This window comes from Nannospalax galili, unplaced genomic scaffold (genome assembly GCF_000622305.1).
Source record: "Nannospalax galili isolate Female #2095 unplaced genomic scaffold, S.galili_v1.0 scaffold1177, whole genome shotgun sequence".
Lineage (NCBI taxonomy): Eukaryota > Metazoa > Chordata > Mammalia > Rodentia > Spalacidae > Nannospalax > Nannospalax galili.
In genome coordinates, this window is record NW_008340309.1 from 517,860 (window position 1) to 543,206 (window position 25,347).

The following is a 25,347-nucleotide window of genomic DNA, read 5'->3' on the forward strand; positions in this document are numbered from 1 at the left end:
CATAAAAATTTCTTCCTCTCAACTTAAGCTCCAGCCCTGGGGCATTTGAAATAAGTAACTTTCCGGGTATTCGCAAGGCGTAGAAAATCTAAGTTAATCTTGAGCATCATTTTTAAACAAGCATCTATAAATCATTTCACTTTTTTAAAGTCAGTGGAAGTTCACAAACAAGTCAGGATAAGAATAAAGTTTAAAAATCATTAACTTGCATTAAAGGCCATGACACACAACTGCAGCACTTTTATTTTAATTTCTCTTATTTTCAAAGAGTGGTGATGTTTTGGATTTATTCTGGAAGAGGTGCCCCCACACGGTGTGTTTTTGGTTTTTGTCTTACCGTGGTAGGTAATAAAAGGGATTACAGGCCCCCAGAAGGACGAGATAGCGCCAGGGTGTAATCCAGCCCGTGGTTTCCTGGATACCGTATTGTCTATTCTGCTCCGCTATGTGAAAAATGTTGAATTTCAACAATGGGTTTCAGTGCTGTATTGTTGAGTTTTGTATGAACTAATCTAGCTTCACTTAAAAAAAAAAAAAAGAAAGAAAGAAAAAGAAAAGAAAGAAGAAAAAAAGGGAAAGAAAAAAAAAAAAAAGCCCAGCTTTGGACAAAAGTCTGAGCCGGTGCGTTCCAAAGTCCCTGGCAGAGCTGGCTGTGGTGGGGATACGCTGCCCCGCCGCCTCTCTGTCCACGCTCGGCTCACCCCTGTCCTCAGGTGCATCACCCACACCCTTGCACCCAGTCTCGATCCTCTGGTGGGGACGTCCCAGGACTTGCCAGCTGGGATGGGCCTCCGCCGAGAGCTCTGTGCAGCCTTTGTAAGGTAAGCATCTGCACAGCGTCTCTACTCTCACGGGCTGGCCTAGCTCGCAAACTTTGTGGAGGATCACTTATTTTTAACTCTCACTTTTTCTCCTCTCTCTCTCTTCTTTTGGAGAAAGCAAGCCTGCCAGGTCTCTCTGGAAACGTGGCCGTCCATCAGTGAGTGAAATACTCTCTTCCTGTTCCAGTAAGTAATTGACTTGTAACTAAAAAATTGAACTGGCTGCGGTGTCTGCTGCAATGTGAGATGCGGCTGGAACAGGTGCTGCTTACTCTTTAGCTTGGAAAGAAAAGGGGCCTAACCTGTGATTAAATTTCAAGTCAATTGACCTGAACAGGATCGTACATAATTCCCCTCACCTCTAGAGTAGTCAGGATTCCTGTTTTGACCCTGATTCTGACACCTGCGCTTTTAATGCCTGGTGTCCGGAAAGACTGGGTTGCTGTTTTGGTTTAGAAATAAAGTGATTGGAGAAGGGTTCAGAGTAAATACCAGCAGTGTGGGCAGAGACTATGTCTTTGAAATCGCACTCAGTGTTTTCGGTTTTTGTTGGGTTGTTTGTTTGTTTTTTAAGTGCATTAATTCTAAGTTGATGTAAATTAATTGTTCCTGTAACATTTTAAAACTATGACTTTATAGACTATTTCATTAGCTGCTACGGATACAAAGTAAGTCCAGACCAGTGAATTGCAAACAAGTAGGTTCTGCGAAGGCCGATGTAAAGGGCTTTCAAGTGCCTAACTCTGATCACACCACACTTCACAAGCTGGGCATGCCTCAGACTTTAAAGATCTTTGCTCTCTAAGATAAAATAGTAACATTGTTTCTCCTAGTTTCTGAAAATAGGATGAAGGTCTACTTAATGTAAGCAGGTGGCTTTCTTGAGTTTTGGAGACAAATCTATATCTACTCTCCCAAAGCAAAATAAAATAAAATTCAGTGACATCTAAAATTACCACTTAAAATTCTGCACTCTTTTTCAGTAAACGGGTTGCATGCTAAGAACCTCTGTAAGATGCAGGCAGTTCCAGGCAGCTGCTTTTCCTTCCTTTTTTATTTAACGTGGGAATTAGAACTAACTGATGGTTCCTGCTCAACCTGCTTTGGTGCCAGGGCTGCAACGAATTCTCTGAAGCCATTTCTGACCCTCCGCTTACAACAGCGAGCCTGAATTTTTCCCCTTCCCTGCCCATCACTGTCAGTCAATTGTAGGATTGAACTGAACCAGAAAATCTGGTACAGTCTGGTAATTAGTACAAAGAGTTTCCAGTCTAGTGTGAAGACAGAGATGCAGAAACCCCAGCAGCCCCAGAAATGATTTTGATTGGACGTGGACATTGCCTTTTAGTGCTGCCTGGTGGTTCCCTAAAGATAATACCTCCTGCCCTACAGATCTTCTCCTTCAAGTACATTACGGGCCTTCATGAAAGTCGCGCACGCGCGTGTGTGTATGTGTGTGTGTGTGTGTGTTTCTTTTTTTAGATTCAACTTCTCCCATTTTTAGTCTGTCATTTTTGCCTATCAAACAGACACATTTTGACTTGCTCAACAAAGAACCAAGTTATCAACACTCACAGAAACTGACATTTTTAATTCAGGCTTCATTATGGCTTTGAATCATGACAGTGAAGTACAAAGACATTTTAAGGGTTTTTTTCCATTATTTTTTTAAATCTGGCATTGGGATGTTTATCTCTTTAGTATTCATATTTCCCTATCTGCTTTTATTCTTAGTAATATGTAATTAGCATTATCAAAACCATCAGTATCTTCCATTTTGACTTTTGACCTTTATTTTTTTAATATGTCTCAAACTAGCATTCTCTAAAATAAAAAATACATACCAGATTTTAATGAGCTATTTTAGGGTTATTAAAACAATGAGACATTAAAATGTAAATTCTCTTAAGAGAAACATAATATGAATGGGCAAATAATAGATCTCATAATAAAACAACAGTAACAAAATTAACTTTATAACAATTATTTTGTCCTAGACTTATACTTGTTGGAAGTGCGGTTGTATGGTGTGTATTTCATTATGTATTTTTAAGCACTATTCTGCAGGCTTGGGCTTATTGACAGTGCTATTTTTGTGGGGGTATTTTTTGCATAAGCAAACACCCTCTTTGATTATGGACTACAGTGACCTCATCCTATATTAGATAGAATTAGAGAGGGCTTGGTAACCTGCCAGTGGAGCCAATACCTACCCCGAAAAGATAGATATATGTCTATGTAAGAATAATTTGGACTGACCCTGTGTACAAGACTGCAGAACAAGGGGTCCAAACTAAGACAAGCAAATTAAAAAGAAAAAGAAAGTATGAGGTTCTTCATCTCCAAGAATTCTATCTTTAGAACAACCTGCATGGCGATTTAGTGGGACACTCCTGTCCTAAATCTTCTAAAGCCGTCTTATTCAGCCACGTCTTGGTGTAGCGTTAAGTATCTGTTTTATCTTGTGTGCAATCTTAGCAAAATAGCTATGTCACCATGCCTGGTGGTGATCTGTAAACGTCTGACTAGGCTATTAAATTTCAAGAAGGTTAATATTGTTTTTGTAACCTTGTCACAAGTAATGCATTTCCCCGGTAAACATGTCATAATTTTCAAGGCTATTTAAGAAACAGTATTTCTGTTGAAATAGTTTTGGGTTCATTTCTCCATTGTTCATTAACCATAGCATAGTTATGCTTTGAAAAGAATAAGCATATTTATGTAATTAACACTTTTTGTTTTTAGCAATACCTTCCTCATTAAAAACTAAGAGGGTCTCAGAAAACAATATATAAATAGGCAACTTCTCTGGGATAGTATCTGCCTTCAACATTCTGGTAAATATTTTCCTTATTTTTTGTAAATCTAAAATGTATGTTGAAATTAGAAAGGTGCTCGCCACGCGTAACATGGTGCCAATCTGCACTTGCAAAGCTGAAGGCTACGTGGACCTGTGTAAAATCACAGGGTACCACAGGCTTCAGCAAGGACACAAACATCCCCTTCTTGTTCGCTCTTGTTACAAGAAGCAACACTTTATTATTCTTATATTTTAAAATCAGTACATAACGTATTAGATACTATTATTGTGAAGTGTGTTTTTATCTCCTTCCCCCATCTCATCTCACGTAGCCTTCCCAGTGCCCTCTTTTCCTCTCTCAGAAGAGTAAAACTTGGAAAAAGTCCTAAATAATTAAGCCTTGTGTTTTTCAAACTCTTTCCTTGGACACTGGGGCTGCGGTGGGGGAGGGGGAGGCCAGTGGCTGCCTGGCCCCTTGAGCCCAGAGCACCTGTGCTGTTGACTGCCGAGTGTGCTGGAGAAGGAAAGTAAAGAATTCCTGAAACATGTTTTACATACGGCGAGCAGAGTGTGCCCAAGATTGCCCACTGTGTCAGTGATATGGTCAACTTTGTTTCTCAGTTGAACTACCATAGACAATCACGGGCCACCGTGTAGACATTTTAAATTCTCACTAAAAGTACATACTGAGAAAAAGCCCTGTGTTCAAAATCAAGGCATGGCCTTGTACCAAAACCAAACCTTTGTTTTGGCAGTGCCATTAATTTTGAGTGCATGATTGTGTTACTAAAGTAAAACACTGGATTCATCTTCTTTCCTGATAAAGTAGTATTTTGGAAGTTTAAAAAGAAAATCTAGTCGTGTTTTTAAAAAGACACATAACATAAAGTTGACCACTGTAGCCATTTTTAATATATGGTTCATTGACGTTAACTTAGAGGTCTTTTTCTGAAAGGAAGAAAACTAAAAGAAATAAAGCTGACTTAAGGTACAAATTTTCTCAAAATGCCTTTGATGGTGTACTGCTCCCACAAGCTTTGCCAGGCAGCAGGTAAAACATGGCAAAAATGATTAGGAAAGTGTAGCAGGCCATGTTTTCCTCTGGGAAATTTATAATGAAAGTTAGAAAACACACATACATATGCACACCCAGAATATGTACAGATTTATATATAACTTGGCATACATGTGTGTGTCTGTGTGTGTGTATGTATATGTATCCCAAACTACTTTTCTACAGGTTTCATACACACACACACGCACACACACACACATACACACACACACACACACACACAGGTTTTAGGCAAAAACATTCTCTTTTTATTCTTCAGGACTAATATTTTGTTACACATATTTTAGGGGCTTCTTGAATTAAACCTTTGCTGACAGAGAACAAACACAACAAAACTCTGTAAAGGAACCTTTATGTGATCATGTCAACTGACTGCGTGTTTACCAATCCTTTATCTTCATCTTATAGATAGTAAATCCCATCAATTCAGTCACTCAACAAATATTTAAGCATAGTGCCAAGGTGCTTGGAATATAGGAATGAGTAAATCAACCAAAACCCAGCACCTTACAGACCTAGCAGCCCTGGAAAGAGGCACTGAGCAGTACAAGGTATTTTTGACATTTGTAGCTTTGTCTGGCTGTGTTGTTTGTTTTTGTTTGTTTGTTGAGGGGGGAAAGCCTACCCACCAGCGCAGAAGATGTGATCTAATTCCTGGGGCCCACTTACGTGCCTGGAGATAGATCTTTGGTCCTTCTGTGGTAACTGAAAGATGGGCATGTGTTGTTTGGAAGGGAGAGAGACAGGAAGGAAGAAGAGTTGAGAAGGGGAAGTGGGGTAGGGGGTGGGAGGAAGTGTTTCCTCTGACTGGTCATCCACCTCCACACGGGGGATCGGCGGCTTCATGTGAGTGGCACATGGTGCCGTCAGACCACAGGCAAAGTTAGCACCAGGACTTCTAGCCATCTTCACATCCCTAGGACAAGAAAACAGAAAGTGTGGCCCTGCCCAGAGAAGCTTCTGGAAGGTGGCAGGAGACCCTAGCCGTACTGTTGGATTGCTCCTGGAGACCCACCCCAAGGCAGAGTGTTCACATCAGCATTCACTGATTGAATATGAATGTCACAGTGACTGGCCCTTGCTCAGAGATGTAAAAATCAGGAAAGATTGTGAAAGTCAAAAGTGGGGGTGAGGCTTATGGCTAAGAGAAAAAAGGGAAACCTGTGTCCGCTGTGGCCTTTGCTCTTGTGGGGGAGCCACGGGGTCCCTGAACCATCCTAACTTCTCCAAAATTATAATTTGGTTTTGCTTGTTGGATCTTGTCAGCATTTCACACTGTCATGAGATATGAGGAAAGGACCTGGAAGAGAATTTGGGACACTCACGTTAAAATTAAGAGCTGCCTGTTTCCATCTAGTTAGCTGGGAATCAATTTTTCTAATCCATTCTCCGTGCCATCTGCCTATTGATACACGCTCGGCTGTGCAGCACAAGCTTCTTTTTATTCTTTTAATTAACTTTTTTAATCAATTATGATTATTTGTATGGATTCCTATTCTGTCTTCTCATCATCTTTGTTTGGCTTGGGGTTTTGTTGTTGTTGTTTATACACCACTACCCACTGCTGTGCATTAACAATAACAAAAATCTGCAGTCTCCCCTTCCACCTCTTGAACTGGAGAAACTATTAGCTAATAAGATGCTAAATGAACCTTACAGTATAGGGAAGCTGAGATCCTTAAATTATTTAAATTGGAAGATGGCTGGTTTTACAATCAGAAAAACTCAAGTGAACCGTAAGCCTTATCTGGATGATCTTATAATGACAGCTGGAGTTATCTGCCGTCTGCATCACTGTCCACAACCGCTTCTGCTCTCTCTACTGAACTCTCCCACAGCCCTGGGAGCTGGGGTGGGTTCAGGGCAGAGGGCCCCAGAGGACTGGAAACTTTATTAAAACCTGAAGCTGTCTCTGGTGGCATAAACATTCAGTGAAAGCCAATGTATCCAACTTACAGGTCAGAGGTGATCCCTGGGATGAAGAACCAACTCATCCTCTCTGATGAGTCCCCAAGAGGAGGCTAGAGAGAAAATGGCATGTAAGATGTGAACAGGAAGTGTTGGGGGGGGGAGTGCTGGCTTCCACATCAGCCTGTAACCAGCCCCACATGTATCACACTAACCTTGCAGAACCCTGGCTCAGGAGGGAATGGGGTGACCTGTGGGAGTCAGCAGTTACCTGCTTTGAAAGAGTGGGAAATTCCCCTCAAACATTCCTGGCTTTCTCTTTTTTAATTTTTTTAATTAAAAAAAAATCTACGTTTACGTGCTGCATGCACTTGTGGGCACATGTCTGCGCCTGTGGGTGCCAGAGGTTGCTATCGGCTGTCTTCTTTTATCAATTTCCACCTTATTTTTTGAGACAACGTCTTTCGTTTGAACCTGGAGCTCACTGGTTAGGTGAGACCAGCTGGTCTGTCAGCCGCTGGAGTCTCCTGACCCTACCTAGTGCTGGGATTGTAGGTACATGCTGTTATGCCCAGCTTTGACATGAATGCTCTGAGTTCAAACTCAGGTCTTTGTGATCGTACAATGGGCACTTTAGCCACCAAGTCATTGCCCTGCCCAGTTCTTGGTTTTCTCTTAATAAGTGATTCACACTGGGGCCAGCACCAGTAAGTTTTCTGAAATTTTCTCACTGCCAACAGCATTATCATAAATATAAATGAATCACATTGTGCCTTGAATGCTGGGTATGACCTTTTACTTCACTTTCCAGGACACTGATGAATTCATTCATACACATATATGTAGGTCTTATATGTGTATATGTGCATGTATATATGTGTACGTGTATATTTTAAGTGTATTTGCCCAACTAGATCCATTGTACTATAAAATAACAAAATAAGATCTTGACTTGTTTAGCTTAACACATTAAAAATCTACTCACTAATAAATTATAATACTGGAATTAAAATTGATCTTCAGAAGAATAATGTGTTTGTTTTTAAAACATAGAAAATTGGTTGCATAGTTAGGCCCAGAGTTCAGATAATTTCAATTTGAATATACCGTGTTCTTCATAAATCTTTCATCCTTTATTTTACATTCAAAATTTCCAAGAACAAAGTGTCACAAATTAGTCGAAATTGTAGTAGTTGTCAAAAAAAAAAGGCAAAGTGGCATGTCCCTCTTTCACAGCCTGCTTTGAAACATGTTAGGAAACTTCCAAGGCTGTACCGCTGTCATGACAACCGCCCTCCAACAACCACCAGGTGAAGGTTAGCTATATTCCAGCCTCCCCACAACGCTCCACGCCTTAATTCAAGCCTCATCCTTTCTGCTCAAGAATTTTGAAAAAAAGAAAAAAAATAGTGCTAGGCTAAACTACCCAACCAGGATCTTCTCTCTTCCTGTAGCTGGAAAGTTCAGGTAGCTGGTAAAGAAGCGGAACCCATGCCTTCTTCCAGACAGACATTATCCTGCCCACACGCTCACAAGGACCTGGGTGTCAGAAGCCTGACCTGTCCGCCTAGCTGCCTGTCACTCCTGGAGCCTTATTTCCCCAAATGCCTTGCATGTGCACTAGGCACATTTGTAGACTGACTTTTAGTGATGGAAGGAGATTGAGGAAATTAAGACTTTTTTCTGTTTTGAGTTCAGATACAGCATAAGGTATGATTTTCTAAACAAGCTTATTTTCCCCAGAGTAAGAATACAAGGCCCCTTCTGTCCCCCCTCCAAAGAGCCTGAATACCAGAGCACACAGAGGCCCCTTGATACAGCTCCCCTGGCTCCCCATTGGTATGCACTACTGGTACCTATTCTGCAGGATGGAGCTCTGGGAGGAAGTTCTTTGACTTGAGGGTGAGTTTTTGCAAAATTTCTTCCTCAGGGACGCTTATAGCAGGGGAAACCCCCCAGAGTGGCTGTAATGCCACAGTCTCCTGACGGGACGAGGTCTTGGGCTGAATGAGCAAAAAGTGACGATGCCTGTGCTAGAACTGAGTCTGGGTGTCGCCCGAACACCCAAAGCTTTAGTGTGAGTAAATATTTCTCACAAACTCGATGCTGGTCAAGATGCATCTCCTGGAACTGGGAATGAAAAACACAACAACAACAACAACAACCACAACAACACTTAGCAAGAAGGCACAGGCTTAGAAGAAGGGGTGAGGAAGGAGAGTGGGAAGGCGACCAGAGCCAAATAAAATGGCGTATGTGTCTGAAAATGCCACGGTGACCCCCACTGCCTTGTATGCTAACTTTAAATAATAAACAAATGCATGTGTACACACATACTTAGTGAGATTGGCAGCCAGACTTACAGAGCTGGTAAACTGTAAGGATTTTTGAAATCCCCAGGGGCTGGGGCTCCTCTGAGCAGCGTCAGCTCTCAGGACTATACCTCAGTTACAGGATAGCATGCTCCTGTCCTTCCAACCTGTAGACTCCAGGGAGCATCATGCTATGGTACAGGCAGTGTGTGCTTGTGTTAAATCAGATGCGGAATGTTTTTCAAAGTCCAAAACTGACAATATGTTAAATCAGGAACTCTGAGGATGGAACCCACACATCAACATGGTCTGAGTTCTACAGCTGACTCTCAACCAACTCCCAAGCTACGGAGCAACAGGTCCCAAGAAAGGAAGACGGGGAGACTGTGGTGGGGTTATAGCTGTGCTATGTCTGCCTGTCAACCTGGCATTTCCAGAGGTATCAGCTACATCTAGAGCTGAGCCCGAGACATCACGAACAATTATGACTCCTTGCTTCTGAGGATCTATCCTTGGACACTTATCACCCCCCGACGAAGGCGAAGAGAAGGCAAAACATCCCCTTAATCGCAGGATTTTATATCTCCTTAGAGGCTGGAGAGACGGCTCGGTCGGTACAGTGTCTGCTCTACAAATGTGAGGACCTGACCTTAATCCTTAGCACCCGTGCAAAAAGCCAACTGTGTCTGTCATCTCAGCACTGGGAAGGTAGAGACAGGAGCTGGTTCCCAAGGCTCCGTGGCCGGCCTGACTAGCCTAATTGGTAGCTCTAGGTTCAGTGAGAGACCCTGTCTCAAAAAGTAAAGGGGCAGCTAGATGGCTCAGTAAAGGTACTGTCCACCAAGCCTCATAACCTGAGTCCCATCCATCTCTGAGACCCACGTGGTAGGAGAGAATCAACTCCCTCAAGCTTCACTCTGACACCCACAAGCACACCATGTGGCACCTACACTCATCGCCAGTAACAAATAAAGATTTAAAATTTAGGAAATAAGGTGGGAAGCAATAGAGGAAGCTGGGTCGGCCTCCCGCAGCCACGCACATGCACACACAAAGTCACCACAGATTCAGCCCCATACATCTCACCGTACATCCAGCAAAGCCACTGTCCACCCCTCTCTCTTTCCAAGTAGGTAAAAAATCATAGCACAAACCTCCCAAGAATAAGCGGATTCAGACAAGCACTACAGGCAGGGAGTCGAGGAGCGGATCAAAACATTGGTCTCTACTGAGAGCAGGGTGCTCCGTTGGCCCTCACGACAACCCTGCAAAGTGGGTTCGAGCTGTGTCCCCATTGCCTGGATGAGATACCAAGAAACTGTCGTAAAAGAGAGCTGTGTGAAGTCACAGAGCTAAGTGAGCCTCGTTCTGGAGTTCCTACTCTAAGACAGATGGAAAACTGACCAGGGTCACCCCAGCTATTCACGGACAGCTGTCTGTGTCAAAAGAATCTTCCATTCTTTAGGTAGAGAATCAAATTAGTATGCTAATTGTGTCCTGTGCCCGTGAGCTTGAGAAGCTTTCTGCTCACAGACACCAGCGCGTCATTTGTCCTCTTTTCAGACATCACCGCTCACTCTCATGACCAATTTGAGCCTGTTGGGGTTCCTTTGATTTAGAGAAGAAGAAAGTTGAACTAGCTGAGGGCACCCAGCTATGCATCTAAGCTCAAGTTTCCAGGCGAACTTTGGAGGCAAGGAATGACTCCTTCTTAGGACTTTTCTCGAAATGAAAATTGGCCCGAATGAGTGGTAACAGAGAAAAAAGCAAAATGTGTGTGTTCCCTCTGCGAAGCCCTGGAGGACGACAGCGTGATTGAAATTTGGCTTCGACTCCAAAGAGCTACAACCATCTGTTTGTATTTTGTAAACTTTTCCTCAAGCAGAAATTTCTAGTCACCTAAGGAGCGACCTGAGCGGGACCAATGCTCCACCCACTCCCAGAAAGCAGTTAGTCATGGTGTACTCACTGGCCACCCTGTGTCTGTGCTCTTCCAGACCTTTCTCCTGCCCATTCCCATCTAGCTGCGGCTCTTCATCGCCCTTCCTCTCCTGTTCCCATCAGTCTTATTCCCCCGAGCTCTAGCCTCTGGGAGAAAACCTGCCTTGGAGTTCCTCCCTGCCCGAGAGGGTCAAGGTGGCTCTCAGCAGCTTTTTGAAGTTGTGATCTCTAGGGTGCTGTGCACTGTAATGGGAACCAAATCCTTTGGACTGTGAAAGTAATCACAGACCCCTAGAGTGTGATGACTCTCCAGTTTCCTGTGCACACAGCAGGCAGCCCCTCTCTCCTCAGACAGGCCCGTTCCTTTCTATGTTGTATTCCACATTCTTTGCAGTGAGCAGCTCCCTGATCAAGGCAGCCCTGGCCTCAGGAGAACAAGGCCCAGGGTTGAAGATGCCTGACACAGTGAATAAGAAGATGCTGGATTTGTTTCAAGCACCTAGAATCTGAGGAGGCCAGGAAGCTCATTGAAAGAAGACAGCTAAGGTCCCTCATTTGAACTCTTCTAGGCACTGGTATCCTTCTGGAGAGACTTCTGGCAGAAATGGGCCTGGGTTTGCTTCTGGTGCATTTCAAGTAGTTGCATTTGAGTTTCATTGAAATTGTAATAATTAAATCAATGATTTGAGGCATTTATTAAGCACCTACTGTATACCAGAAATGCTGCTAGGCACTGTGTATGCAAATGTGAAATCTAGCTCCTGCCCTTGGAAGGCTGATGTGCCACTTATAGAAAAAGAGAAGCTGTTAATTACATAGTTTGGTATTTAACTGGAATCACATTAAATTCAACAAAGGAAAAGAACCAGGTTCTGAAGAAGCCCTTAGGTCTAACAGAAAAGATCAGGCAAAGTGTCTCAAGTAAAGATGGTTTCTAAACACATACTAGGATGGATAGTAGCCAGTTCCACCAAAAACATTTGCCAAAATGTGCAGAGTGATCGTGTAGCTTGTCCCTTGTACCACAATACGCAAGGAGCTCATCCCCATATAGATTTATCCTGTTCCTAGAGTGTAGTGAGCCCGCTCCCAGGAGGACTGTCCCCTGTACCACAGGGTGTGGGGAGCTGTCACCTCATACCACAGGGTGTTGGAGAGGAGAGCTGTCTTGGCTCCCTTTCTTGACGTTGTTAAGGTAGGAAACATTTTGAGGTCTTCATGACAAGGTGCCTACTCAGTGCTATAAACGCAGATGAATGAAAACAGACACAGAGAGCAGAACCCTTCCCATAAACATCTGCATTCTCCTGAGACCCAGGCTATGTTATGACCTCACTGTTGTGCTCTCCTGTCCACCTGGGTGCATAGCAAAAGCCCATGTTATTCCCCAGGTGCTGGACCCCAACAGCCTCTAGTTTGGAAATGGCCATCAAGTGGACTTCATCTTTGGCTCTGTCCAGAGACCTGGGGTGAAAGGTGATTAGAAAAACCGGAAGTGAGTCAAGGAACCTCGGACACCGGGGATAACCTTGTGTGCAGGGGACACTTGGCCCATGCCTGCTCACCCTCTTGTGTACTGAGCCAAAACTTTCTTTTGAAGGGTTATGAAAAACCTTCTGGACTCAAGCTGCTATTTTTTGCAACACCTTAGTGGCCCTCATCCTCAGCTAATGAAATTCTTATTCCTAAAATCTCAGTCTGGTCTCCCGTCCTCCCCACCTTTCTGCTCATAGCTCACTGCGCCACTGACTCTTATCACAGCTGTACAATAATAATTGATTTGCTTATCTAACTCATCTACTTCTTGAGGGAGGATGATGCCTAAGGGCAAGACTCATGTTTTAATCATCACTGAATCCCTGGTCCCCAGCAGAGCACTTCTAAAAGAACCCATTGAATGAATTAACGTTTTGACTTAGCGGTCACTTCTCTCAGTTTCTGGGAGACAGAGACCTGGTTGTGTATAATCAGTGAAGGAGGCTGGATTTGTGTTGTAGGAAAGTTTTGACCCAAATCGGTCACTTTCATCTCCACTTATGGATGAACCTGTGTGGCTGCTGTAACTGGCCTTCCTTTGAAATTGCCTAAGAACTAAATAGACCAGTCTCCATGTTCCCACTGATCATGCCTGTGTCTAGAACAGAAATACTGAATTTTGATCTCCTCAGTGCATATTTCGTGTTAGAAATCGAGCAATTTCTAAGCTAAAAACAAGGAAGGAGTAACTGCGGCTAGTAGAATGTCTGGTAATTAGAAAATACCTAATAGAGACTCAATAAGGAAACAGGGAAGACTGTATTAACAACGGAATAATTGGGAGCTGGGCATGGTGGCACACGCCTTTAATTTTTTATTATTATTTTTTAAATTTTATGTACACGACTGTTTTGCCTGCATGTAAATAAGTGCACCCACGTATACTTACAATGCCCACAGAGGTCAGAGGAGGGCGTCGGATTCCCCTGGAACTAGTTATGGACAGTTGTTGGCCACCATGTGGGTGCTGAGAATCAAACCCAGGTCTTCTGCAAGAGCAGTCAGTACTCTTAACCACTGAGCCATCTCTCCAGCCCTGGCCCATGCCTTTAATCCCAGCACTCAGGAGGCAGAGGCAGGTAGATCTCTGAGTTCCAGAACAGCCTGGTCTACATAGCCAATGTCAGGACAGCCAGGGCTGCCATAGTAACATCCTGTCTAAAACAAAAAATAAAAACAAAACAGCATACACCAACCTGAAGGAGATGGCCTTGTGAGGTGAAAAGAACTTATTAGAAATCCTAAAGGAGCCAGGCCTGGTGCACACACCTTTAATCCCAGCACTTGGGAGGCAGAGGCAAGCGGATCTCTATGAGATGGAGGCCAGCCTGGTCTATAGTGAGTTCTAGAAAAAAAAAAAGAAGGAGAGAAAGAGAGAAAGAAAGAAAGAGAGAAAGAGAAAGAGAGAAAGAAAGAAAGAAAGAAAGAAAGAAGAAAGAAATCCTAAAGAAACTCCAAGCTTTCATACCCCCTCCCAGCTTTCCTCGCTCTCCTCTAGCTTTCTCTCAACTCCCCCCACCCCCAGGTTTCCTTTCACAGTCCTCCTCTTATGTATACAAGTAGCATTTTTACATGCACACATCAATGGTTGTCTTGAATTTTTGTTTTTCCTGAAGTAACTGATTTTAAGAAGGATTTAGAGATGATGGTAGGAGAAAAGTTCCCTTCGTTGAGATCTTCCTTCCACTCAGTGTTCTTCAAGTTAGGCATGGGTGTTGCTGTGATGCTCTGTCACCCCAGCTCATGGCCAGGGTGACCTGCCTGTTTGTCTTTTTCAACTTATTTCAGTACGGTTTATCATGGTTAGTTAATTATCTCTGTCCTGCCTCTAAAACGAGGGCTTTGAAGGGCTTGAAAGATGAATCAGTGGTTAAGAGCACTGACTGCGCTTGCAGAGGACCGGGGTTCGATTCTCAGCACCCACATGGTGGCTACAAACCGTCCTTAACTTCAGTTCTAGGGGAATCCAAAGCCCTCTTCTTTTTTTTTTTATTAATATTTTTGAAAATTTTTTAGTATTTTTATCTAAAGGCTACATAATGAAGCCCTCTTCTGACCTCCACAGCATTTACACGACATGGGTGCACTCACACACATGCAGGCAATACACTCATACACATAAAATAAAAATAATAAATAAAATATTAAAAAAAAGAAAAGGGGCTGGAAAGGCATATCTAAAGTCCGCTTTGGTCAGTAGCTTGTGAAGTCCTTCCTGTTCTGAACCTCTGCACCTTCCATCTCCATGCCATCTGCAAAGGCAGTGCTGGTGGCTTCTAAGATGGATCTTGGTGTGCCATCATAACTATACCTTACCTCGAAACCAGAAACAAACAATGAGAAGATTGAATGATTACATATCTGTCATCTCCGAATCATGACAGGGGAGTTTGGGTTTCCAAAAGGGCATCACACATGTAGAAGTGACTTTCTGTGAGTGAGGCTGGCTGACAAGGGTCCCCTGGCACCTCAGCCCTTCCCAGGTGCTCACTGATTCGCTTTAGAAGCTCCCTGTTATTTCTCCAAAGACAGCATTTTCCAGACTTTTCTGATCCACAATGAAACGTACGTTTTCTTAAAGCTGTGGAAATAGAATAATTCATATTGCGAGGTTATTTACAACCAGCCAGACCCTCATCTTGCTCTCCAGGGCTCTGATAATCACCTATTTCCGAGGCCATTAGCCTCTGTGTGTTATAAAGCCTTTGTGTTCTTAGGGAAGGGAGGGCATGTGCTGAAGTAACAGGCCTCTGATGACCAAGTCAGACAGGCTTTGATGCAGAAATAGTGCATTAAATGCTTTCATTTGATAGTTTTGAAATTAAACAGTGTGTGGAATCCCTGCCCAGGTACGAGAACATGTAAAACCTTTGAGAATACACCCGTTCATTTAGACACTTAACATTTCTGAAACGCAGATGTATAAGAAAAATAACACATTGAAATAATGTAATAATCAAGGCTTAGCCACTTGCAGGAGGCCAGTGGGAGCTGAGTTTAACTTATTGATTTTAGAACTACTGCTTTTAAAAAAAATGAGGTGAAATATTGCTTTTGCTGTTTTCAGATAATAATGGCTGTTGTTGCAAATTATAAAATTTAATTAGCTATATAAATGCCAGAGGAACAAATGGTACACCGTTGTCTTGATATCTTTCCAGAAATTAGTCTCTTAAAATAAATTTGCCATATTAATCATCTAAAAATATTTTTGATCACTGAATTAATAGTTTGCAGCCTGTTTTCAGGTACGCTTTGCCATAGGTGATTGCTTCTTAATTACCACACGGGCTTTCTCTATTCACTCATATTAATTCATGTTTGCTGGCAGAGTCCCAGAGGCAGCCTGCCCTGGATCTTCTAATTACTTCTATAATTGAATTTGCCCACTTTTTCTAACCTATTTTTTAAACTGACTGTGTTTGTTCGAGGTTTATTGTGTCTTTTTTGTGTCTGTTCCCCGCAAGCAGAGTGTACATTGATTCTTTCCGCCTTTCTCATTAATTTTCAAGAGCTTTGCTGCACGCCTGTTTTTCAGTCTGTCAGACCTATTGCAAAACTGGAAAAAAAAAAAGGAAAAAGGAAAAAAAGGACTTTTATTATTAAAGGTAAAATAGACTGAAGTTAATTAATTCATTAGTAACTCTGAGCCAATTACTGAAGCCTTCCCTTATTTATATACTTGTTAACAAGACAGAAATGAGAAAGGCCAGTTCTGGGCATATGTCTCTCAGAAGTTCAGCTCTCCTGGAACTTACGCTCTCGTTCAACCTCTCCGAAGAGCTCAATGTATATATCAGATGTGTGGAATTGCTTAAATAATTTTTTTTGACTAGCACTCCATTCTATTCTGTTTACTAATGTACTTGAAAGATTCCCCCCATCTACACATTTTTAATATGGTTAATGCTTACTGAATTCTCCAGAAATCTTCTCAAAGGGTATTGCTTGTTCTTAGAGCAATTACAGAAATAAATTTGATTTTTCTAATTTATATACTTAATTACGGAAATAAAAGAAATTAGATTTGCATTTACGTTATCCTCTTCTATTAAGTTTTTTATTCTTAAGTTAGAATAATTGACCTCAGATTTATTCTCACACTAAAGCAGAGCACATTCCACTTGATGTTTTGCGGAGCATGCTAAAACTTTAGCATCTGTGGCAAGGCAGCTTTTTCTAGATTTTTCCAAGTGACCAACAAAATGGAAGTTTAGCTACTTCATCTGTGTAGTGTAACTGCATAGTTCACACTGTGCCACTGAGGCTCTGCCCTGCCTTGGGAATAGGGAGTTTGTTCGTTTCTCCAGGGTTAGGAGGGAAAGGGGGAGTGGTTGATCTGTTTTCTGCCAATCTGTACTGTCTTCACATACTTGTGTCAGCCTGGAGCCAAGAAATCAACAGAAAGTCAATTGACACTAATGTTTCAGTACGTGGACTGGTTTTTAGAATGAAAAGACAACTGGAGTTATAATGGTTTTTTCTTCCTCTTTCTCACTTCATACAAACATGGCTTGTCATGGTTAAATGATGCAAAATAGCCTCATGGTGCCTTTCACCTGTCCTAATACATTAAAACTGAATCAATCGTTTTGCATCCTAACACTTACAATCAAAGTGTAAGAAAGCAATCTCAGCAGATGGTCTAACCCAGGTTCTTGATTCTTAAAAAGACAACAGAAGTCCAAGAATGTGTGCTACTTAATCTCAGAAGTTTTCCAATACCTTCCACATACAACGTGAATACTTTTTGCCTCCAATCTCCTACACTCTGCTGAGTGTGTACGTGTGTATACTATGTATTACTGTGTATAACTGTGTATGTTGTGTATGACTGTGTATGCTGTGTGTAACTGTGTATGCTGTGTATAACTGTGTATGCTGTGTGTAACTGTGTATACTGTGTATAACTGTATACTGTGTATAACTGTGTATGCTGTGTATAACTGTGTATAACTGTATACTGTGTATAACTTATAACTATGTATGCTGTGTATAACTGTATACTGTGTATAACTGTGTATACTGTGTATAACTGTGTATGCTGTGTATAACTGTGTGTGCTGTGTATAACTGTGTGTGCTGTGTATAACTGTGTGTGCTGTGTATAAATGTGTATGCTGTGTATAACTGTGTATGCTGTGTGTAACTATGTATGCTGTGTATAACTGTGTATGCTGTGCATAACTCTATACTGTGTATAACTGTGTATGCTGTGTATAACTGTGTATGCTGTGCATAACTGTATGCTGTGTATAACTGTGTGTACTGTGTATAACTGTGTATGCTGTGCGTAACTGTGTGTGCTGTGTATAACTGTGTGTGCTGTGTATAAATGTGTATGCTGTGTATAACTGTGTATGCTGTGCGTAACTGTGTGTGCTGTGTATAACTGTGTGTACTGTGTATAACTGTCTATGCTGTGCGTAACTGTGTGTGCTGTGTATAACTGTGTGTACTGTGTATAACTGTCTATGCTGTGCGTAACTGTGTGTGCTGTGTATAACTGTGTGTGCTGTGTATAACTGTATACTGTGTATAACTGTGTATACTGTGTATAACTGTATACTGTGTATAACTGTGTATGCTGTGTACAACTGTGTGTGCTGTGTACAACTGTGTGTGCTGTGTACAACTGTGTATGCTGTGTATAACTGTGTATACTGTATAACTGTATGCTGTGTATAACTGTGTGTGCTGTGTATAACTGTATACTGTGTATAACTGTGTATGCTGTGTACAATTGAGTATGCTGTGTACAACTGTGTATGCTGTGTATAACTGTGTATACTGTGTATATCTGTGTATGCTGTGTATAACTGTGTATGCTGTGCGTAATTGTGTGTGCTGTGTATAACTGTGTATGCTGTGTACAACTGTGTATGCTGTGTATAACTGTGTATGCTGTGCATAACTGTGTATACTGTGTATATCTGTGTATGCTGTGTACAATTAAGTATGCTGTGTACAACTGTGTATGCTGTGTCTAACTGTGTATACTGTGTATATCTGTGTATGCTGTGTACAATTAAGTATGCTGTGTACAACTGTGTATGCTGTGTCTAACTGTGTATACTGTGTATATCTGTGTATGCTGTGTACAATTAAGTATGCTGTGTACAACTGTGTATGCTGTGTCTAACTGTGTATACTGTGTATATCTGTGTATGCTGTGTACAATTAAGTATGCTGTGTACAACTGTGTATGCTGTGTCTAACTGTGTATACTGTGTATATCTGTGTATGCTGTGTACAATTAAGTATGCTGTGTACAACTGTGTATGCTGTGTCTAACTGTGTATACTGTGTATATCTGTGTATGCTGTGTACAATTAAGTATGCTGTGTACAACTGTGTATGCTGTGTCTAACTGTGTATACTGTGTATATCTGTGTATGCTGTGTACAATTAAGTATGCTGTGTACAACTGTGTATGCTGTGTCTAACTGTGTATACTGTGTATATCTGTGTATGCTGTGTACAATTAAGTATGCTGTGTACAACTGTGTATGCTGTGTCTAACTGTGTATACTGTGTATATCTGTGTATGCTGTGTACAATTAAGTATGCTGTGTACAACTGTGTATGCTGTGTCTAACTGTGTATACTGTGTATATCTGTGTATGCTGTGTACAATTAAGTATGCTGTGTACAACTGTGTATGCTGTGTCTAACTGTGTATACTGTGTATATCTGTGTATGCTGTGTACAATTAAGTATGCTGTGTACAACTGTGTATGCTGTGTCTAACTGTGTATACTGTGTATATCTGTGTATGCTGTGTACAATTAAGTATGCTGTGTACAACTGTGTATGCTGTGTCTAACTGTGTATACTGTGTATATCTGTGTATGCTGTGTACAATTAAGTATGCTGTGTACAACTGTGTATGCTGTGTCTAACTGTGTATACTGTGTATATCTGTGTATGCTGTGTACAATTAAGTATGCTGTGTACAACTGTGTATGCTGTGTCTAACTGTGTATACTGTGTATATCTGTGTATGCTGTGTACAATTAAGTATGCTGTGTACAACTGTGTATGCTGTGTCTAACTGTGTATACTGTGTATATCTGTGTATGCTGTGTACAATTAAGTATGCTGTGTACAACTGTGTATGCTGTGTCTAACTGTGTATACTGTGTATATCTGTGTATGCTGTGTACAATTAAGTATGCTGTGTACAACTGTGTATGCTGTGTCTAACTGTGTATACTGTGTATATCTGTGTATGCTGTGTACAATTAAGTATGCTGTGTACAACTGTGTATGCTGTGTCTAACTGTGTATACTGTGTATATCTGTGTATGCTGTGTACAATTAAGTATGCTGTGTACAACTGTGTATGCTGTGTCTAACTGTGTATACTGTGTATATCTGTGTATGCTGTGTACAATTAAGTATGCTGTGTACAACTGTGTATGCTGTGTCTAACTGTGTATACTGTGTATATCTGTGTATGCTGTGTACAATTAAGTATGCTGTGTACAACTGTGTATGCTGTGTCTAACTGTGTATACTGTGTATATCTGTGTATGCTGTGTACAATTAAGTATGCTGTGTACAACTGTGTATGCTGTGTCTAACTGTGTATACTGTGTATATCTGTGTATGCTGTGTACAATTAAGTATGCTGTGTACAACTGTGTATGCTGTGTCTAACTGTGTATACTGTGTATATCTGTGTATGCTGTGTACAATTAAGTATGCTGTGTACAACTGTGTATGCTGTGTCTAACTGTGTATACTGTGTATATCTGTGTATGCTGTGTACAATTAAGTATGCTGTGTACAACTGTGTATGCTGTGTCTAACTGTGTATACTGTGTATATCTGTGTATGCTGTGTACAATTAAGTATGCTGTGTACAACTGTGTATGCTGTGTCTAACTGTGTATACTGTGTATATCTGTGTATGCTGTGTACAATTAAGTATGCTGTGTACAACTGTGTATGCTGTGTCTAACTGTGTATACTGTGTATATCTGTGTATGCTGTGTACAATTAAGTATGCTGTGTACAACTGTGTATGCTGTGTCTAACTGTGTATACTGTGTATATCTGTGTATGCTGTGTACAATTAAGTATGCTGTGTACAACTGTGTATGCTGTGTCTAACTGTGTATACTGTGTATATCTGTGTATGCTGTGTACAATTAAGTATGCTGTGTACAACTGTGTATGCTGTGTCTAACTGTGTATACTGTGTATATCTGTGTATGCTGTGTACAATTAAGTATGCTGTGTACAACTGTGTATGCTGTGTCTAACTGTGTATACTGTGTATATCTGTGTATGCTGTGTACAATTAAGTATGCTGTGTACAACTGTGTATGCTGTGTCTAACTGTGTATACTGTGTATATCTGTGTATGCTGTGTACAATTAAGTATGCTGTGTACAACTGTGTATGCTGTGTCTAACTGTGTATACTGTGTATATCTGTGTATGCTGTGTACAATTAAGTATGCTGTGTACAACTGTGTATGCTGTGTCTAACTGTGTATACTGTGTATATCTGTGTATGCTGTGTACAATTAAGTATGCTGTGTACAACTGTGTATGCTGTGTCTAACTGTGTATACTGTGTATATCTGTGTATGCTGTGTACAATTAAGTATGCTGTGTACAACTGTGTATGCTGTGTCTAACTGTGTATACTGTGTATATCTGTGTATGCTGTGTACAATTAAGTATGCTGTGTACAACTGTGTATGCTGTGTCTAACTGTGTATACTGTGTATATCTGTGTATGCTGTGTACAATTAAGTATGCTGTGTACAACTGTGTATGCTGTGTCTAACTGTGTATACTGTGTATATCTGTGTATGCTGTGTACAATTAAGTATGCTGTGTACAACTGTGTATGCTGTGTCTAACTGTGTATACTGTGTATATCTGTGTATGCTGTGTACAATTAAGTATGCTGTGTACAACTGTGTATGCTGTGTCTAACTGTGTATACTGTGTATATCTGTGTATGCTGTGTACAATTAAGTATGCTGTGTACAACTGTGTATGCTGTGTCTAACTGTGTATACTGTGTATATCTGTGTATGCTGTGTACAATTAAGTATGCTGTGTACAACTGTGTATGCTGTGTCTAACTGTGTATACTGTGTATATCTGTGTATGCTGTGTACAATTAAGTATGCTGTGTACAACTGTGTATGCTGTGTCTAACTGTGTATACTGTGTATATCTGTGTATGCTGTGTACAATTAAGTATGCTGTGTACAACTGTGTATGCTGTGTCTAACTGTGTATACTGTGTATATCTGTGTATGCTGTGTACAATTAAGTATGCTGTGTACAACTGTGTATGCTGTGTCTAACTGTGTATACTGTGTATATCTGTGTATGCTGTGTACAATTAAGTATGCTGTGTACAACTGTGTATGCTGTGTCTAACTGTGTATACTGTGTATATCTGTGTATGCTGTGTACAATTAAGTATGCTGTGTATAACTGTGTGTGCTGTGTATAACTGTGTGTGCTGTGTATAACTGTATACTGTGTATGCTGTGTATAACTGTGCATACTGTATAACTGTATACTGTGTGTAAGTACTCTACTGTGCTTTTTATTTTCCCCCTTACATTAGAATAATTTGTGACTTTTTCTCTGCTGAATTGTTAGCTATGCAAGACAGCCACTGCATGTTATAGACTTCGTAACCCCAGGACTTAAGCAAAGTGCCTGGCAAGTAGGAGATACTTGGTAAATATATATCAGAAGATTGGGGGACCAAGAACCTGTCACCCCTTAACTCACTCAGCACTTAACCTCCTCTCACCCCCACCCCGCCTTGACTGATTAAAGAATCTCTTGTTTAAATAAAATGCATCAATGTGTCTTAATTTTCTGTGGTAAGCACCATAAATTGGTAATAAATGCTCTATCACCCACTCATTATGGTGCTGTCTCAGCTCCAATATTTAAAACCTATACGAATTTTTCGTCAAATCAACTGTTTTTCATTTTTAAAATTGCTCTATGACCTTTAAATACATATGGCTTTATCAAGCTCAGCCGTGTTGCTTTGGGCCAGGACCACACAGGCCCTGGTGACTCTAACCCCATCCTCTGGTACAGCCTGTGTTCTTAGGAACACCTCTATGAACTGCAAATTGGCTTCCTGACTGGGCACTTCCTGGGGCTTCCAGGAGTTAATCCTTCACCACACAAGCCTCCCAGGAGCCTCGTCTTCCTGTCCACCCTCCCTCCCTCCTGCATTCCTCTCCCCTCCCCTCTTCTGTGAAGTACAAAGCTTCATAGCCATTCTTCTAACGGTAGTGTTTCAACATGTTTCTAGAATGTTCCCTGTGCCCAGGCTCTTTCATGGCTACAGTTTTAATTCCTACAGGGCCAGTGTTACACAGTTCAGGAAACGTTAATCTACAAGTCAAATGAAGCACTCAAGGCCACACAGTGAGCTTACAGGTCCAACGTTTGTATTTTTCCCACAGAATGGCAGAATGGCATCCATCAAAAGCCCCCGCACCCAGTGAAGTCCCTCCTCCAGTTTTATTCGAGGAAATGCCTGATGTACTCCCCAACACCTGGATGTGCAGACAGCTGTGTGGTTTCCCAGGTACATGTCATTAAAACAAGCTGTGACCTTGCATAGAGCTCTCCAGGCCTCACTGTGCACCGAGGGTCCCCTTTACCCTGGCAAGTAGGGATGTGGGTCCTCTGAACCCCAACAGGGCCTGGGGTCAGGGTTGCCCAGCGGATTTCACCTGGAGAGCGCAGGTCTACTCCACAAAGCTGAGATCCTACTGGTTGAAGCACTTGCCCTTGAATTTATTCACGTGACCTTGAGCAAGGTCCTTAGAATTCTGAACCTTAACTGATGATGGAGATGCCCGGGTGGAAGCACAGTAGGAGCCAGTGGGCCTATGGAAAACTGGCTGGCAATGTATGGGTCTGCTTCTACTCCATGTTTCCACCTCATCCATCTACCCAGAATTTTCCAGCAAGCTTTACCACCCAGAGAATCACATCCAGACTCTGCCGTTGAACCTAAGACCATCAAGGCCACAGCCACAGCCGTTCCCATGTGCCCTCCTCTTCCTACTCAATGTCTGTGACTTCCTGTCTTTTCCCTCCATCACCATGCACCCCCCCCCACCCTCTGTCACTCTGCCACCCAGGCCTGGAGGGAGCATGTCCCTTGTTAACTCTTTCCTGTCGCTCCAGAAGACTCACAGGTAGGACGGAAGTTGCCTGGCTTCTTTTGTATTGTAGCTGAGGTTCTAGTTTTTTCTGTGACTACCTTAACTCCTATCAGAGTCTGTGTTGCATGTGGATGGTGCCCAGGTCACATCCAGATACCAGTGATACGAACCCCCAGATGCTCTCAGGCCTGAGTGCATCGCTAAGTTCACTTGTCTGTGGTTTCGTGGGACTACCCCTTAACCTGTCTGAACAGTTTCTCTTCTAAGTGGATGCCAGTAATGCATGCAGCTACTAGGATCTTATCCACAGTATTCAGCACATGGGAAGGGCTCATGTCCATGGAACTGAGGGAATAAAAACTAACGGTTTGGGGCTGGAGAGATGGCTCGGCAGTTAAGAACACTGGCTGTTCTTGCAGAAGACCCAGGTTTGAATCCCAGCACCCACATGGCCGCTAACAACTGTCCGTGACTCCAGTCCCAGGGGATCCAACAGCCTCTTCTGACCTCTGCGGGCATTGCATGACATGGGTGCACTTACCTACATGCAGGCAATACACACATACACATAAAATAAAAATAATAAAAAATCAAAATTAAAAAAAAAACTAACAGTTCAATCCCAGCACAACCCATTCATTTTAGTTGTGTGAACTGGACAGAAGCCCAGACCTTTGATCTGTGTGTGCATGTGAATTTTTTTCGTGTATTGCTGTTGCTACTATATAGTATTCTGTGTTCAACCCTCCTGAAATCAAAGTGTATTTCTTTGCCCAGCTTGGATTAGTATACAGTAATAATAAAGAAGTTAAAAAGTATGTTAAAAAGAAATGAAAGTGTTGGTTTGTAGTTAAACCTGGATTTGAATCTATTTTGCCTCTCTAGGGGCTAAAACTCTCCAAACTGTAATAATCTCAAAAGTTAAATTTGGGGTGGTGTTTTTATTTCTTTGGCTTTGGAGGAGAGGGAATTTGAAGTAGAGTTCAGTCTGTAGCCCAGGCTGACCTGGAACTTGCTTCAGCCTCCTCTGCTAGGATAGTAGGTGTGAGCCACCATGTCTAGCTGAAATGTTTTTATGTGTGTGAATGTATTGCCTGCATGTGTGTAAGTGCACCTGTGTCATGCAATGCCCAAGGAGGTCAGAAGAGGCATCTGATCCCGTGGAGCTAGAGTTATGTTGTTAGCCACCATGTGGGCACTGGGAATTGAACCCTGGGCCTCTGCAAGAACAACCAGTGCTCTTAACTGCTGAGCCATCTCTCTAGCCCTTAGCTGAAATTTTCTTAATAGAGAAAAACATAAGATAAAAAGTTTATAGAAATGATAGCACATGTTTCTATAACTCCATGGCGTTACCATTATATTATCATGGATGACAAGAATAACTCTAAATGCCTCAAATAGCCCTCCTTTATAAGTCGAATATATGTGTTCAAATATTTAATTAGATATGTTTAATATTCACATTTAATTTAAATATATTCGCTTATAGACATCTATTTAACTAATATATTTTATATATTTAAATACTGATGGATTAAATATTTTATTTATTTTAATTGCTAGAAAATGTGTGCGTACTTTTTTTTTTTTTTTTTTGAGACAGGTTTTCCCTGTAGCCCCATCTGGCCTGGAACTCGCTATGTAGACCAGGCTGGCCTCGAACTCACAGAGATCCACCTGCCTCTGCCTCCCAAGTGCTGAGATTAAAGGCGATTGCCACCGTGCCCGGCTGTGTGTACATTTGTGTAAGAGGGTACATGTGTGTGCAGGTG

General features: G+C 41.7%; 1 long non-coding RNA gene across 1 annotated transcript; it reads left to right on the forward strand.

Annotated features, from left to right (window-relative positions):
* The first annotated feature begins 38 nt into the window (after nucleotides 1-38).
* Nucleotides 39-22,942, forward strand: LOC108490972. Its single transcript, XR_001872487.1, has 3 exons — nucleotides 39-821; nucleotides 940-1,007; nucleotides 22,862-22,942. It is a non-coding gene; the product is annotated as an uncharacterized LOC108490972 (long non-coding RNA).
* Nucleotides 22,943-25,347: the final 2,405 nt, after the last annotated feature.